Below are 15,555 nucleotides of genomic sequence, written 5' to 3'. Positions count from 1 at the left end.
ACGATGATTTGAAGGAGCGCTTGGTGACGGCTCCTGTCTTGGTGGCACCAGATTGGGATCTACCTTTCGAGATCATGTGCAACGCCAGTGACACTGCGGTGGGAGCTGTGCTTGGCCAGCGACAAAACAAGGTATTTCATACAATTTACTACGCAAGTAAGACCTTAGATGAGGCTCAATTGAATTATGCAACAACTGAAAAGGAATTACTTGCAGTAGTATTTGCGCTTGACAAATTTCATGCATATCTTGTTTTGTCAAAAGTCATTATTTACACAGACCACTCTGCACTAAAATATTTGCTTGCTAAAAAAGATGCAAAACCACGCTTACTTCGGTGGATCTTACTTTTACAAGAGTTTGACTTAGAAATCAAAGATAAGAAAGGTGTTGAGAATGTGGTTGCGGATCACTTGTCTAGGTTAGAATTCGTCAGTGATGATTGTGTGAATGATGCTATTAATGATTGGTTTCCTGATGAACAACTGTTTGAGGTGAAAAATTGTCCATGGTATGAAAATTTTGCAAATTTTCTTGTTACAGGCTCACCTCCCCCAAATTTAACTTTTCACCAAAGAAAGAAATTTTTTTCGGACGTGGAATATTATTTTTGGGAGGAACCGTTTTTGTTCAAAATTTGTGCAGATGCCATGATAAGAAGGTGTGTTGCAGAGGAAGAGTTCGGTCAAATTCTCAATCACTGTCATGACCGTGAGGTAGGTGGTCATTTTGGACCAACAAGGACGGCGTATAAGGTACTTGAATGTGGTTTTTATTGGCCATCCCTTTTTAAAGATGCTCGTTCTTATGTGCTCGCATGTGATAGATGCCAAGAGACATGTAACATTTCTAACCGTCATGAAATGCCATTGAATAATATTCTTGAGTGTGAGGTTTTTGATGTATGGGGAATAGATTTCATGGAACCGTTTCCCAGTTCATTCACGAAAAAATATATTTTGGTTGCGGTTGACTATGTGTCTAAGTGGGTAGAGGCAGAAGCATTCGCCACTAATGATGCTCAGGTGGTCTTAAAATTTTTAAAGAAAAATATTTTTAACAGATTCGGAATACCACGAGCAATGATCAGTGATGGTGGCACTCATTTTTGCAACAAACTATTTGAAAAACTCTTGAGCAAGTACGGTGTCACACATAAGATCTCTACCCCTTATCACCCCCAGACAAGTGGTCAAGTTGAGGTGTCTAATCGAGAAATCAAACGAATTCTGGAAAAAGTGGTGGGTGTCAGTAGGAAGGATTGGTCGATGAGGTTAGATGATGCTCTTTGGGCATATAGGACTGCTTTTCAAAACACCTATAGGCACAACACCGTACAGATTATTGTTTGGTAAAGCATGTCACTTACCTGTAGAGTTAGAGCATCGGGCATATTGGGCAACAAAAGCACTAAACTTTAACTTTACTGATGTAGGTGAACGACGTTTGCTTCAACTAGATCAGTTGGAGGAATTCCGAAATCTGGCATATGATCTCGCACTGTCCTACAAAGAAAAGACAAAGAGGGCTCATGACAGGCGAATCATCGAAAGGGAATTCCAAGAAGGAGAAAATGTCCTGCTCTATAACTCCCGGTTGAGACTGTTTCCAGGAAAACTGAAGTCACGATGGTCCGGTCCATTCGTGATTTCGAAAGTATACCCATCGGGATCTGTAGAATTGAAAGATGGAAAGGATGGGACATTTACGGTCAATGCCCAGCGCCTGAAGCACTACATGGGTGGCACCGTTGAGCCACAACTTGGAATCACCCGGTTCCAAGACAATTCGAACTGAGACCGACCGACAGTCTAGCTCTCGACTGTAAATTGAGAACTTACTTTTCTTTCCCTTCTCTTGCATTTGACTTAATTTTTCTTTCGTGTCAATTTACTTATTTTCCTTTGCTGTTGTTTCGTTTTCATTTAATTTAAAAAAAATAAAAAAATAAAAAAAAATTTTAAACGATTTTGGCCAGAAAGGCTGGCGCTCGAGCGGTAATTTTATACCGCCCGAGCGCGAACGCTTGCCTCGGGATGAAAACTCCAGAGAGGCTGGCGCTCGAGCAGTAGTTTTCTACCACTCGAGCGCGACTGCGTTAAAAAGCGAAAACCCCTTTCCCCTCTTTCATTCTGCACGAAATTTCTTCAAATCCCTCACTCTCTCTTTCGCCCCTCTCAAATTTCTTGCAGGAAACTTCTCTTAAGATCAAGACTTGGGTACGTGGGTGCACTCCTCCTTGCAAATCAGGCAATTTTTCCCTCTACAACTCCGGTCACCATCTCCATCTTCAACCACCATGGCCCCCAAGAAACAAAGAGGTAACCCCGGTTCTTCCTCTTCTTCTTCTTCGTTTGATAGAACACGCTTTGTAAGTGAGGCGGCTCGGAATAGATATGATCATGCAAAGATTCACAGAAACCCCATTCCTGAGAGGGGATTTCGTCGTACCTTTGAGGATAGATACATGCCACCTCTTGTGGAGTTGGAAAGAAGAGGATGGGAAAAATTTAGCGAGCAACCTAAGGCGGCTGTGGTGTCTGTGGTTAGGGAATTCTACGCTAATGCCGTTGAACGAACTGATAGTAGGGCATTTGTTAGAGGACGGTTTGTGCCGTTTGATTCTGCCACGATTAACGCTCTCTTAGAAACGGCCGAGGTCGATGACTCTAATTTCCAGGCGTTGGTGGTTGATCCCAACTACAACTTGATTATCGAGACTCTTTGCCACCCGGGTGCGATGTGGAAACCGTTGGGCGGAGCACCAAGTTATTTTGATGAGAAATACTTGAAAGCTGAAGTTGCCCTGTGGTATTTGTTTGTGGCCCGACGGATGATGCCAGTCTCGCACAAGAGCGAGGTGCAAAAGGAACGTGCGGTGCTACTTTTTCGCCTTGACCCAAGGATACGACATCAATGTGGGCAAACTAATAACTTCTCAGATCATGTTGAGTGCTCACAACAGCCACATTGGTCTGTTCTTTCCGACGATCATATCCGAACTGTGTGCACGGGCTGGGGTACATTTCCGAGACGACGAGGAGTGGCTTCAACCTATGAAGCCAATTTGTTCAGGAGGATGAACAACGAAAAAGGGCGAAGCGACGGGCAGATTTCCCCACTCGGGCGGAGGAAGCCGGTAGATCCAGCACTTCCGTCCCACGTCTGCCATCACAACCCCGGAGGCGACCCCAAAATGAAAAAATCGATGAAACCCTCACCTTCATGACGCATCAAAATCAGATCAACTCGTACCTCATTGACCATGCAGCTCAAATGGACTCCATGATGCGCACTTTGCTCATACACGGGGGCATTGACCCAGGCACCTTCCCACCGACTATGCCACCCCCTACCCGTTCCATTTTCAGTATGACTACCAGCAGCAGGGGGACGCTTCCGGAGTGCCACCACCTGAGCACGACGACGACGAGTCTTGACCAGGGGAGTTTACTGTTTCCCCTTCTTTGCACTTTTATTTCTTTACCGCTTTCTGTTTTCTATCTTATCGTTGTTTCAGTCTAACATGTTTTTAGCTTTCATGTTTATGAGTCTGCATTTGTGTTTGCATTTCTGTGTTTTGAGTCTTTTGTGCAATGGGGACATTGCACACGTCTAGTATGAGGGGGTTGTCGTACGTCTTCTTATTTGTTTGCGTTCGTATTTGTCTTGCATGAGTGTCAGTGATGGTGAAACTAGTAAATTGGTAGCCGATGATGATTGTGGGATGAATGAACTGCATGTTATTTAGTCTGATCGCTATGTGTGAATCCCCAAGTATATTGAATTTTGGTTATGCACACATAGTGGATTTTAATAGTGGTGTCGATGACAGTTAAGTTCAAAACAATCTGTGAGGGGAACCGGAGAAACATTAGATGCGAGTTGAACTTGAATGAATGTCTGTTGACATGAGGGACTAACCAGTAGCATGAATTCGAGTAGCAAATCAAGAGTACGTATCAAACATCCTCCTTCCAATCGTGCATAAGACCTGAAAATTCATCCTTAGGCCGGATAAATAAACATATACCAAAGCCTAGGGAGTACGTATGAGAAAACTATGCACCAAAAAAAAAAAAAAGTGGAATAATAAAGGGGATGTAAGGTGTGGGGGAGCCGAAAAGGGATGAAATCCTATCCCAAAGGCTAAAAAGAAGGAGATGTAAGGCGTTGAGGAATGTCAGAGAAAATTTTCGACAAGGGCATAGTGAAAATGATCTACGTACTCCCAATCTCCCTAAGCCAGTTGAGCAGTTATAACTATTGACCCCATGCCTTTTGATGTTTTACCATGAAATTCTACCACTTTATGTGTTTACTGGTCGGTCCCAAATAGAGACAGAACTTAGTAGAGCGAAACTTGCGTTGACTTGTCTATTTGGCAACCCACATGATTTGCGAATAAAATTGTCTGAAACACAAGCTAGAAAAATCCACGGCACACACAACCACACTCTGTTGGAAAAGAACAAATGCTGTGCAATGTTTTGAAGGGGCAGTAATATATGTTGTGATTTGACTAAGTGGATGTGGTTCAAACACCCGCTGAGGCAGGAGATACCGGTTCGCTACTTCACCATCATTTTAGTTGTTTCAGTACCCTCCCTTTTGTGTTTGTTTTGTGTTTTGATTGTGGTCTATAACCTATTTTACTTGAGGGCAAGCAAAAGGTTAGTATGAGGGGGTTGATATGTATGATTTTTACGCGCGTTATTACATTAGTTTGTGTGTGTTTGCATTGTGCATGCGTACATTTCGTTTACATTTTGTTCATTTTAGAGTAAACATTTGCATGTGATCGTGTCTCACTTGGAATGTGACGAATTTGCAGGAAAAATGGCCGGAAAAACGGAACTCGGAGCCAAGTGCTAAGCCAACAAGATTGTGTACAGAAAGGTTGGCGCCCGAGCGGTAATTTTCTACCGCTCGAGCGCGAGAAGCGAGTTGCTGAAGAGACGGACAGAAGATGTGGCGCTCGGGCGGTGAAATTCTACCGCCCGAGCGCGAGAAGTGATCCACAAGGAAGAAATTACAGAAGATTGGCGCTCGAGCGGTACTTTTCTACCGCCCGAGCGCCAAAAGTCGCATACTCCAGGCATTCTACGGAGAGTGTGGCGCTCGAGCGGTACTTTTCTACCGCCCGAGCGCCCGAGCGCCACCTAATTTTGGCAAGATTTCTTGTCCGATCTTTTACCTTATTTTGGAGAAGGGAAGATATGAAAAGGAGGGAGGCACGAATTAGGGATTATTCAGACTCCATTATTCAGCCACCAGAAGCTTTGGAGAGCCTCTGGCGCTTGGATTGAAGATTTGAAGATTTCCGGGCATCGCTCTTCGTGTTTTTCGTCACTTCTAGTATTTCTTATTTAGTTTTTGTCACTTGAACTTAATTTTGTTGATTTCAATCATGAATTCTAGTAGCTAAACTTTAATATTTGTTGGAATTTAAGGAGAGCCTACCCCGAACTTTGATTTGAATTAATTTTTATTCGATTGTTGCGTAATTCTTGATTATACTATTGTTTTTCTTCGTGTTGTTAGAGCGTAGCTAACTTTAACAACGTTTTTATATTGCGAGTGAGTTCGAGAGAATAACTTGTGATATGAACGAGTAGTATAATCCGTGGATCTACAATTTACATAGACATATGAAATTGGATACGCGCCGATAGTCATAGTCCTTAGGGTCGAAAACTAGGAGATTTCATAAATCGACATGCGATTCACTCTTGATAAATAACTAATGACATTTAATTGCTTCATTGAGTCGAATTAGTTTGGCATAGCTCAAGAGAGTGTGTTCAATTGTAAAAGAAATCTTTTCGGAAGCATATAATCACAACGAATTAATTAATTAACGAGGGGTAGGTGAACCGAAATTCCCAAAAAATTCATTTCTCATTGAATTTTACTCAACAGTTTAGATATTAATTCTCATTCATTACTTATTAAAGCATTTTATTTACATCTTTCTTTGAGCATAGTAGTATTAATCACTCAATCAAATTTTCGTTGCTAAAGATCTCATAACTGAAAAGAATAATTGTTAAATACAGTCCTCGGTGGAACGATACTCGTACTCACTTACATTATACTATTACTTGACATCGTGCACTTGCGATTAATTTTCGAGCTTACAAAACCATATTTTTTTTGGGGATTTTACTATGCAAGTTTTGCTCGATCATTACTCCTACAATAAAATAACACAAAATTGTATCAATTTAGTATGCCGGAAGCAGGAATGGGAAATTTGTTAACAAAAATACAAATTATTATGCGCTTATCAAAATCTCCACGTCTGAACCATATTTGTATTCAAGAATAAAATACAAATAATTATTTCAATTCTTTATCCTTCGTCCGCTTCCTCTACTTATCCCAAATATTTTTCATGCATTTAAAACAAGTTAAGTATTGACATCTCACATACCAACATCATGAACAATCACTTCCATCAAAATGTACCGGAAATTAAAATGCATAGGATCTAGAAACTCCTCACGTGATTCACTCGTTACAATCATAAGTGTGGAATATGTATCAAATAAACTCTCGCGTGAAAAGAGTGAAGATTTTTACCACATGCTTGTAGATATATCACGTCCCTTCCACCAAATGAATGAATTAACATGCACAATCAAAGGAGTTGTAAATGAGTTGTAGTGTGACTAGAAGTAAGTTAGTAAGAAAGATAACAATGATTTTATGGAATTGAAAAAATCATATCATTTTTTCGATGTATGAGATGTTTTCGAGATAATGATTAAAAAACCTCGAGCTTGTTTCAATCAATCTCAAAAATTTGCACTTTCTTGGTTCTAAGTGATGCTAAATGTGAAATTATTATTTTTTTATTCTCCGATTCAAGGTTAAAAAAAGAGTAATAATAATAAAAAATAAATGATTTATCATGTCATGTAATTTGACTAGTTTTCAAGAAAAAGGCTCAAACACGAACTTGGCTCATTAGAGGTTTATGAATCGAGGTAGACTCAAAAAAAGGCACACATGATGCAAAATAAAATGGTTTGAACCTAATACCCTTACCATTTTGTGTATGCACATAATTACTATAAAGTGTTGACAAAGACATGTATAACAATGTAAGTTCTAGAAAAATCAACGATGCATAACTAACACACAATAAAAAAAAATAGTGAATGATACAATGATTACCCATAGGCTCAAGGCTCACAAAAAAATGGTATGTGCAGCCCACACACTTGTCCTTTCAACTCATTATCAAGAACAACTCCCGAAATGTGGTGGTGAGAATGCAAAATCAGATGCACATAAAGAAAACATCAAATTTTTCATAGACTTGCATCGGAAGTTTTCAGGACTCAGAACAGAAAAATAACAAATAAACATTAGATGCACCTACAAAAAAATTGAAGACTAGAATTCTAGCCATATACCCTCTTACCACACATATATCTAACATTGTCTTCAATGACTCTAAAGCAAATGTTCAATTAAAACAATAAAAACGCAAGGAAAATTAGATAACTCTCATGAGAATATTGAGCATCGTAGAAAAAAACGTCATGAACTGTTGCAGTGGTGACGACACGATGTGAGGGTGGTGGACGGTGGTGTGTAGACAATATCGTTGCATGGTTTTGGTGATGCGCTGGTGAGATGTGTTGTGGATTGTGCTGATGGTCGCTGGTTGCTACATGAGCATTGTTTCAATTTTAGAATATGTTTTATTTCAAGGCGTGCTCACGTCATGATCGAAATTTCTTCTGCACAAAAACATGACAAAAATTATATCTAATCTCAAAAAGATAAAAATTTAAATTAAATAAAAATGAGAAAAAAAATTGGGTTGCCTCCCAAAAACGCTTGATTTTTGGTCATCAGCTTGACCCTCAGAAGCACTCATCAAAGAACGACTGACGCCCAAATTAAGTGTCATATGACACCACGTATGAGTATTGGTTCTATGTGCCCTCTGGTTTTGTTTGATGAATACAATGTAAGCTCGTCTCTTAAACAAACGTGATTTTAAATAAAAGGCATGCGATGAGAATATCAATGTAGGATCTTGAAGAAGAAAATATATTAAGGTCGGTGATGGAGAAAGACAAGGATCTTGTAGATGTGTGTATGATAATACTATCAATGATCTCAAATCGATAGTCTCGGGAGCTTGTTCTTCACTCAACTTCATTGGAGGCTCATCTTCTTATGGTATATTTTCCCAAAACTTCTTCTGGCTGAGGCTCGATAGCTCCTCATTCAATGCCACACACTTGTTGCCATGTCATTCAGCAGAGTCATGATTAATTCAATACTTTCTCCCTTGTATTTTAGATGTTCGAAATGTTGGTCTATAAAATCTGGGTAGTTAATTTCTAGGAGGTATTGGAGGCTCCAACTCTATAGCGAATGATCCCATTACTGGTGGTAGTCAAAGTCTGTCATATCATCCATCAAATATATCGTGTTTTCTTCATCTCAACTAAGTAGTGAACTACCGTGTTAGGATCGATCATGGGGATCATCGTTGAGCTACAATAGCTCGGTTCTTAAAATATTGAACACCGATGATTAAATCAAGTTTGGATTTCAAACGAAGTGGAAGACACTAAAAATAATCATTCATAGAAATCGATTAAATATTTTTGTAAAGTATTTAAATTATATGCAAGTTGAATGAGTAAAAATATTTTGGTTGAAACATTTTATCAAACACTTGATATGCAATATTTTGGTACTTGAAGAACACATAAAATACTTCAACGATGCATCTTTAAAAACAATGGAAATGATAAGTAAATGTAATAAATAAATAGACACAAATTTGTTTATGGATGTTCGAAGATTAAAAACTCCCACGTCACCCCTTATTCCTCTTGGGAATGATCCACTAGAAGACTTTGATTTATACTGATGGATCGGTTCGGGGGCACCAGCTAGGGTGCTTCGAACACAATACTTTCAATGAGCTGCAATAGCTCGTGTTCTAAGAATGTTAATACCTATTAATTAAATCGAGTTTGGTTTTAAACCAAGCAGAAAATACTCTGTAGGACCGAGCGCTTGCCGCTTTACCAAAAGCTATAGATAGTAGTAATGATGCAACTCAAATCTTTTAAATCGCACAACAGCTCAAGCACCACGGTTCGATCGTTCTATCAAGCAAGGACAATTATTGCACCCAACAATCTCCCTCCCAATAATTGCACTTCCTTGCAATCAATGAGAATCGAACCCGTGACCTTGGCTATGATACCAATTGTAGGACCGAGTGCTTGCCGCTTTACCAAAAGCTATAGATAGTAGTAATGATGCAACTCAAATCTTTTAAATCGCATAGCAGCTCAAGCACCACGGTTCGATCGCTCTACCAGGCAAGGACAATTATTGCACCCAACATACTCGAAGTAATCCTTCATTAAGAAAGCTGATCAGTTAAAGCTTTTAACTTATGTCAAGTGATTAACCGAAATAAAAGAAGATCAGTTGGAGCGTGTATCAATTCAGTTATAGTGAGAACTGAACTGATATCAGCTCAACTGATCAAAACAATTTAAAACAATAATTAAACAGTTAACGACACAAGATATGCTTATGGATGTTCGGAGACTTCAACTGCTCCTACGCCACTTTTCTACCACCTCGGGTAGGATCCACTAGATGACTTTGATTTATACAACTTCTTGTACAAACCCACTCAGCATAGGACTTACTCTACTGCCTAACTGAACTCTCAGTCTCGACTGAAAACAACACCTTCCAGCCAACACTTTTTTAATGTCTATGTGTAAAGACTACATACACATTATTTAATGTCTTTGTGCAAAGACTCACTCAACTGGTCTATACACTCAAATTTCTGTATATGTGAGTGATTGTGTGTGTGAGAGAACTGATCTATGAACACAACACGAAAGTGTTCTCACACACTGAGGAAAAAATGCTTCTAATCTAAGCTGATAACATGTTGAAGTGTTCCCTCTGGGCTGATTGCTTCTTGTAAGCTGATAAGCATTATGCGTGCCTTTATTCTTTTTCCACACACTTTTATTTGTTAATGGTCTTGGTCTGTATTTATAGCATCAATGTGACCGTACATCAAGACTCATCAAATATGTCTGTTGCAGCTTGAATTTGTTCCTCGAAATTTGGCTTGTACCCATTCAAGAACATTTTGGCTTTAAGCTCTGCTGCAACGTTCATTATTGTACTATTGATAGTACAATTGCTTTTATACTGTTGTGCACAACTGGATTAGCTTTTCGTATTCTGCAGACTGATTGATTCCTAATTGATGATCTGAATTGATCAGTTGAACTGGTCTTGAACTGGTTTGTTGAAATCAGTTGGCTCGTCAGCTGGACTGATTTCACTACTTCAGTTGAACTGGTCAGTTTGGCTCTTCATCGGTTGAACTCTTCATCAGCTGACCGGGCTTCTGAAGGTTTTCTGCCGAACCATCTATCAACTGAACAATCAGTTGAACTGGTCTTTGATATTTCAGTTGGACTGATTCAGTTTGGGCAATCAGTTGTCACTTCAGTTTGCATCCCGATAGCTTCAGTTTTGGCTAAATGATCAGTTTCAAATTTCTGTGCACTTAGGTAAATTCATCATAAACAAACTAACAAGTTTTGTTAACATCAAAATCAAAATTGTGAACATGAAATGTTCCAACATATACAACACCTTGTACAAATCAATTTCAACTTTGGACTTATCTCTCGCCTAATTGAAACTGCTAGCACACCCTCGATTGTAGGCCGCAACCTCACAATCCGCATAATGTTTAATGTCTCTTATGCCAAGATTACAAACACAATCTTTAATGTCTTTGTGTGAAAACCCACTCAACTAATCTTTGAAGTTCAACTCTATTGTATATATGTGAGTGATTGTGTGTGAGGATTTATACTTTATAGTGTACATCTCAAATGTATCCTCACACAAGGGCTTGTGCTCTCAAATAGCATATTTCTTAATGCTAGATCCCCATGTTTTGAATCTGTTTCAAAAGCTCGTGTTTGATCTTCAAGATATTGTATTTATAGGCCACAACAACTATATATACGTTAGACACAAGAATATGACCGTTTGGTAAGTTTTTGTACTGTTTTTGAAATTTCAACGGTCAAATTCGCCTTGCTGGATATTTTCCCGAGCTTAAACTGGTCGTTCAGCCATTGGTCAGCAGTTGGTCAACGGTAGGTCAGCGGTTGAAACTGATCAGGGGTTGAAACTGTTAGGCGGTTGAGTCAACGATTGAAGATTTTTTGTAGATCATCGTGTTATCTTTCCAAAGCATATTGAATCGCTTCATTCCAATAACCAAGCTGAGTGATATGACCAAAATACCGCAACTGCTCATACCCAACTGATTGCTGTTTTCGTGCAATCAGTTTGGTAATTCAGCAATCGGTTTGACCTAGATATCATTCGATTTCGCCAAACTAACGTGAGATATAACTTGTTCCAAATTGAGTTTTATGATCCGTCGAGTTGGCGGATTGTCATTTTAATCATCCACTTGAGAGATATCATTAAAAAATCAAAGCTCGCCAGAAATTCAGTTTGGCTAATTCATTTTCAGTTTCCATCTTGTGTTTGCAACTTCACATGTGAGTAAATATGTTAGAAATACAATAGCAATTTTTGTTAACATCAAAATCAAAATTGTGAATATGAAATGTTCCAACATGCAAGTTGTCAGTGCTCCATTAAATACCATCTTCGTGCCACTGCATCCAAATCTTTAAAGAAAAGTCGAATAAAAACATAATTAGAAAAATCATGATTCTTGACTGTTGTTGCTAAATTATCGAATCTCTCTCATGCTGCGTAGAATAACTCTTTGTTTTGTTCGGAAAAACTTGTGAATACTTGTTGATGAAACATATCGAAATACTACACAACAACAATTCCCCGTAGCGCTGCTTTTTTTTCTCAAGCTCCTAGCTGTTTTCTCAATTTATGGAATATATTTGAGTTCACATGCACAAGAAGAACGAAACATAAAAAGAAAAGAAAATAACAAAACTCGAAATAAACTAACATTGAACCGATCCCTGGTACCAATGCCAAAATTTGATGTGTTATCGTTGAACAACCAAATTTAAATTCTTAATCTCTAAATAAAATAGGTATCATGGTGAGCATGATCAAATTCACATGTAATATGAGATTTATTTCTTTCGAGGAAAAATAATTAAAATGAGAGATTTTTTTTGTATAATGACAATAATACTAAAACTAACTTAGCAAGTAATGAAAATTAATAATTTTTAAACGATAAATAAATAAAACAATGCATAATTAACGAAGGAGAAAAGTCAATCTTACTGAGTTCTGATTCAAGTAGATTCCACTATTCAATGTATCACTAGCCGTCGGTCAACAAATTATTCATTCATGCAGTTCCAAGTAATTAACTTTAGAATTACAGGGATAGCCACTAAAATTCTTGTTTTCTCCAAATTTAATTGATCAAACTCAGCATCCAGTCAAAACTTATCAGTAATTAACTAGGCACAATAGCGCTCTATAAAAATAAAATATTACATTTTAATTAATCCTAAAATTAAAATCTGACAATTGAATTAGCTGCAATTGATATATCCAATTTCGTTGATTTATTTAGATTAGATTTGTAATAATAACACAACACACCTAATCTGTCGTTATTCATGTACCAATCATTCATGACAATTACGGATAATTGAATTTATGGATATCAATAGAAAATCATACATCAAATTAAATTGTTAGATTAATCGATATATAACTTTCATATAAATAAATCATAAACCAACAAATATTTGAACAAACAATAATATTAAATTAAAGTGCAAAAACCTCACAATGATAAAATTGAAATATATGAAATATCTCTTGAATCAGAAATAAAACTTAGCCTAGAGTTTTTGATAAAAGACGAAAAATTATTGTGTCTTTCTCTTTTTTCTTTCACATGAAGTTGGCGAGAAGTAGAGAAAAGTTTAAAGAAAAACCACAACAACTAGAAAAAAAAACATAATACTATAAAGAGATTATGTTTATCAATAAGAAAACTAGAGTTTTTATGGAATAAAACTCTATAATATCTTTCCTTAGGCCATCTTCAACCCATAAATCTATTTTGGTGCAGTTTCTGCACCAAATATAATATTCATCTCCAACCCATTTACTTCAAATCTTACACTAAAAAGTATTGATGTAGCAAAAAATTATGATTATCCGAACTACTCTATTGGTTCGTAATCGGGTCCTCCAAGTAGCTTGTGGAGAGAAATCTTTGTGGGCTATCACCTGCGTCACAAACAAAGCGTCAGAGGCGCCGGGGTAGACACTCCGATGCTCAAATCAGGAAATAATTCCTAGATCGTAATTGAGAGCTAAAAAGTTTAAGTATCCAAAAAAAATCCTCCTTGAATAATGAGAATACTCTCTTATTTATAGATTTTTTTGGAGAGTGTATAGTGGGCTTGGGCTTTTATAAAGGCATCTCCAACCGTCCTCCATAATGGAGGAATCCTCCATTATGGAGGATGAAATCTTCTCCAACCGTACTCTATTTGTTTCCTCCATTTTAGAGTATGCAACAGTGATCCTCTATTATGGAGTATCACTGTTCATATAGAGGATTGAAAAGGGGTGGAAAAATAATTACAAAATAGATATTTTAAAAATTGCCATATAGTCCTTTTGAAAATTAATAAGCGAATTACATGTAGTTGTGCCATGTTTAGCGAATTAATTACGTTTAGTTAAATAATATATTATGAAATTAATTAATTATATGTGTGTATGTGTTCGAAAATGAAATAAATTAAAAAAAATTATTTGGTAATATTTAGAGGATATGAGTTGAAAATGAAATAAATTAAAAAAATAGAGTATTTGGTAATATTTAGAGGATATGGGTTGGAGAAGGTGTTTGAAAATAGAGATCATGGATCTCTATTTTGGAGGATAGAGGATGAAAAATATAGGATATGGATTGGAGATGGCCTAATTAATTGTGGGCTTGAACTTTTATAATTAATTTGAGCCTCATTACCCATCAAGTATATTCCTAAAATATTCTTTTTGTGTACTATTTATTTATAAATTTAACAATATAATTATAATTAATGTTAATATTAGTATTATAATTATAATTTTATTTTTATTAATAGTTAAATTTATTTATTTGATTCTTATATATATTAACTCTAATGTTTATAATACGAATTAATACAAATGCTTCAATATTAAAATTGACATAATTTTAATACAGATAATTTGTTTTTAGAAATTAATATAAGTCCAAATTCAAACATCTGAACAACTATATTCCTCTCACAAATGATCAATTAAAGCATTTCGTAGTGCATAGTGAGCATTTTTGTCTTTTATATTAATTAAAAAACATTAAAAAATTAAAAAAAATAAAATCGAATTAGTTTTTAAATATTAATAATTAACATAAATAAATAAATATTTTAAAAATCAACAATTATATTTTTTAAAATTTTTAGGATTAAATGTTTAGTTATTAAAATAAATATTATACTATTATTTATAATATTTACAATTTTTAATACAAATATTTATAATAAATATATATTAAAAAAATTAAAAAAAATGACCCCTGCGCGGGGCTGCGCTATTTTGGTGCATTGGCGCAGCTTTGGAGTTGCCCTTATGTCAATATTATATCCACCTTTCCAAAAGCTTTCAATGATTCAAATACCATAATTAAGAACATTAAAATATTGTATTATCATCATAATTTTTGGGTTTCTCTATGCAGTTATAAGACAATCGCGAAGCAGTCACAAGGCATGGTCAGACCTTGTTCTAGGACTTCTTTTGTTTTGGTCTTTTTTCAAAGTTCCATATTGAAAACTTCAAATGTGATAAAAATCACATTTTTAATCCAAATTTGCTTAAAGACAACAAAATAACATAAAAATATATCAATTAAATATGTCGGAAGCGGGAACAATGGAAATTTTGATAATAAAAATATAAATTATTACGCGCTTATCACGTGTATAACAATAATATATACTAGCGTCCTTCGGCACTCGTTACATGTATTTAAGTGATATTTTTTAATTTTATATTTTCTTTTTTATTATGAATTATATACATTTAAAAATTCAAAAGTTAAAATAAAGATTAAAGAACATAATTTATTAGTTTTATATTTTTGGAAAATGTGTAAAATAATAATAATAACAATGAAATACATAAATTTACTAAAATATATTTTTATAATATTTTTTATTAATTGAAAATACAATAATATTATAATTTTAGAGGAATGTTATTTTTTAAAAATCACCATGACACAAAAATTAATTACTTTAAGTGTCTCAAATTTAATAACACAATATAATATAGATAATATATTAAAAATATTTCAACAATATTTTTTTAACAATCTTCTAATATATATCTGATCACAACATTATGAATTTAACGCCAAACATATAAATCCCCAGAATAAGTATTTCAGCTTTTAAAAAAGTTATTATTAATTTTATCCATAAATATTATTAAAAAAATAGTAACAAGAAT

This window comes from Primulina tabacum, chromosome 10 (genome assembly GCF_025594145.1).
Source record: "Primulina tabacum isolate GXHZ01 chromosome 10, ASM2559414v2, whole genome shotgun sequence".
Classification (NCBI taxonomy): domain Eukaryota; kingdom Viridiplantae; phylum Streptophyta; class Magnoliopsida; order Lamiales; family Gesneriaceae; genus Primulina; species Primulina tabacum.
The sequence above is the reverse complement of the archived record's forward strand: the minus strand, read 5'-3'. Positions refer to the sequence as shown.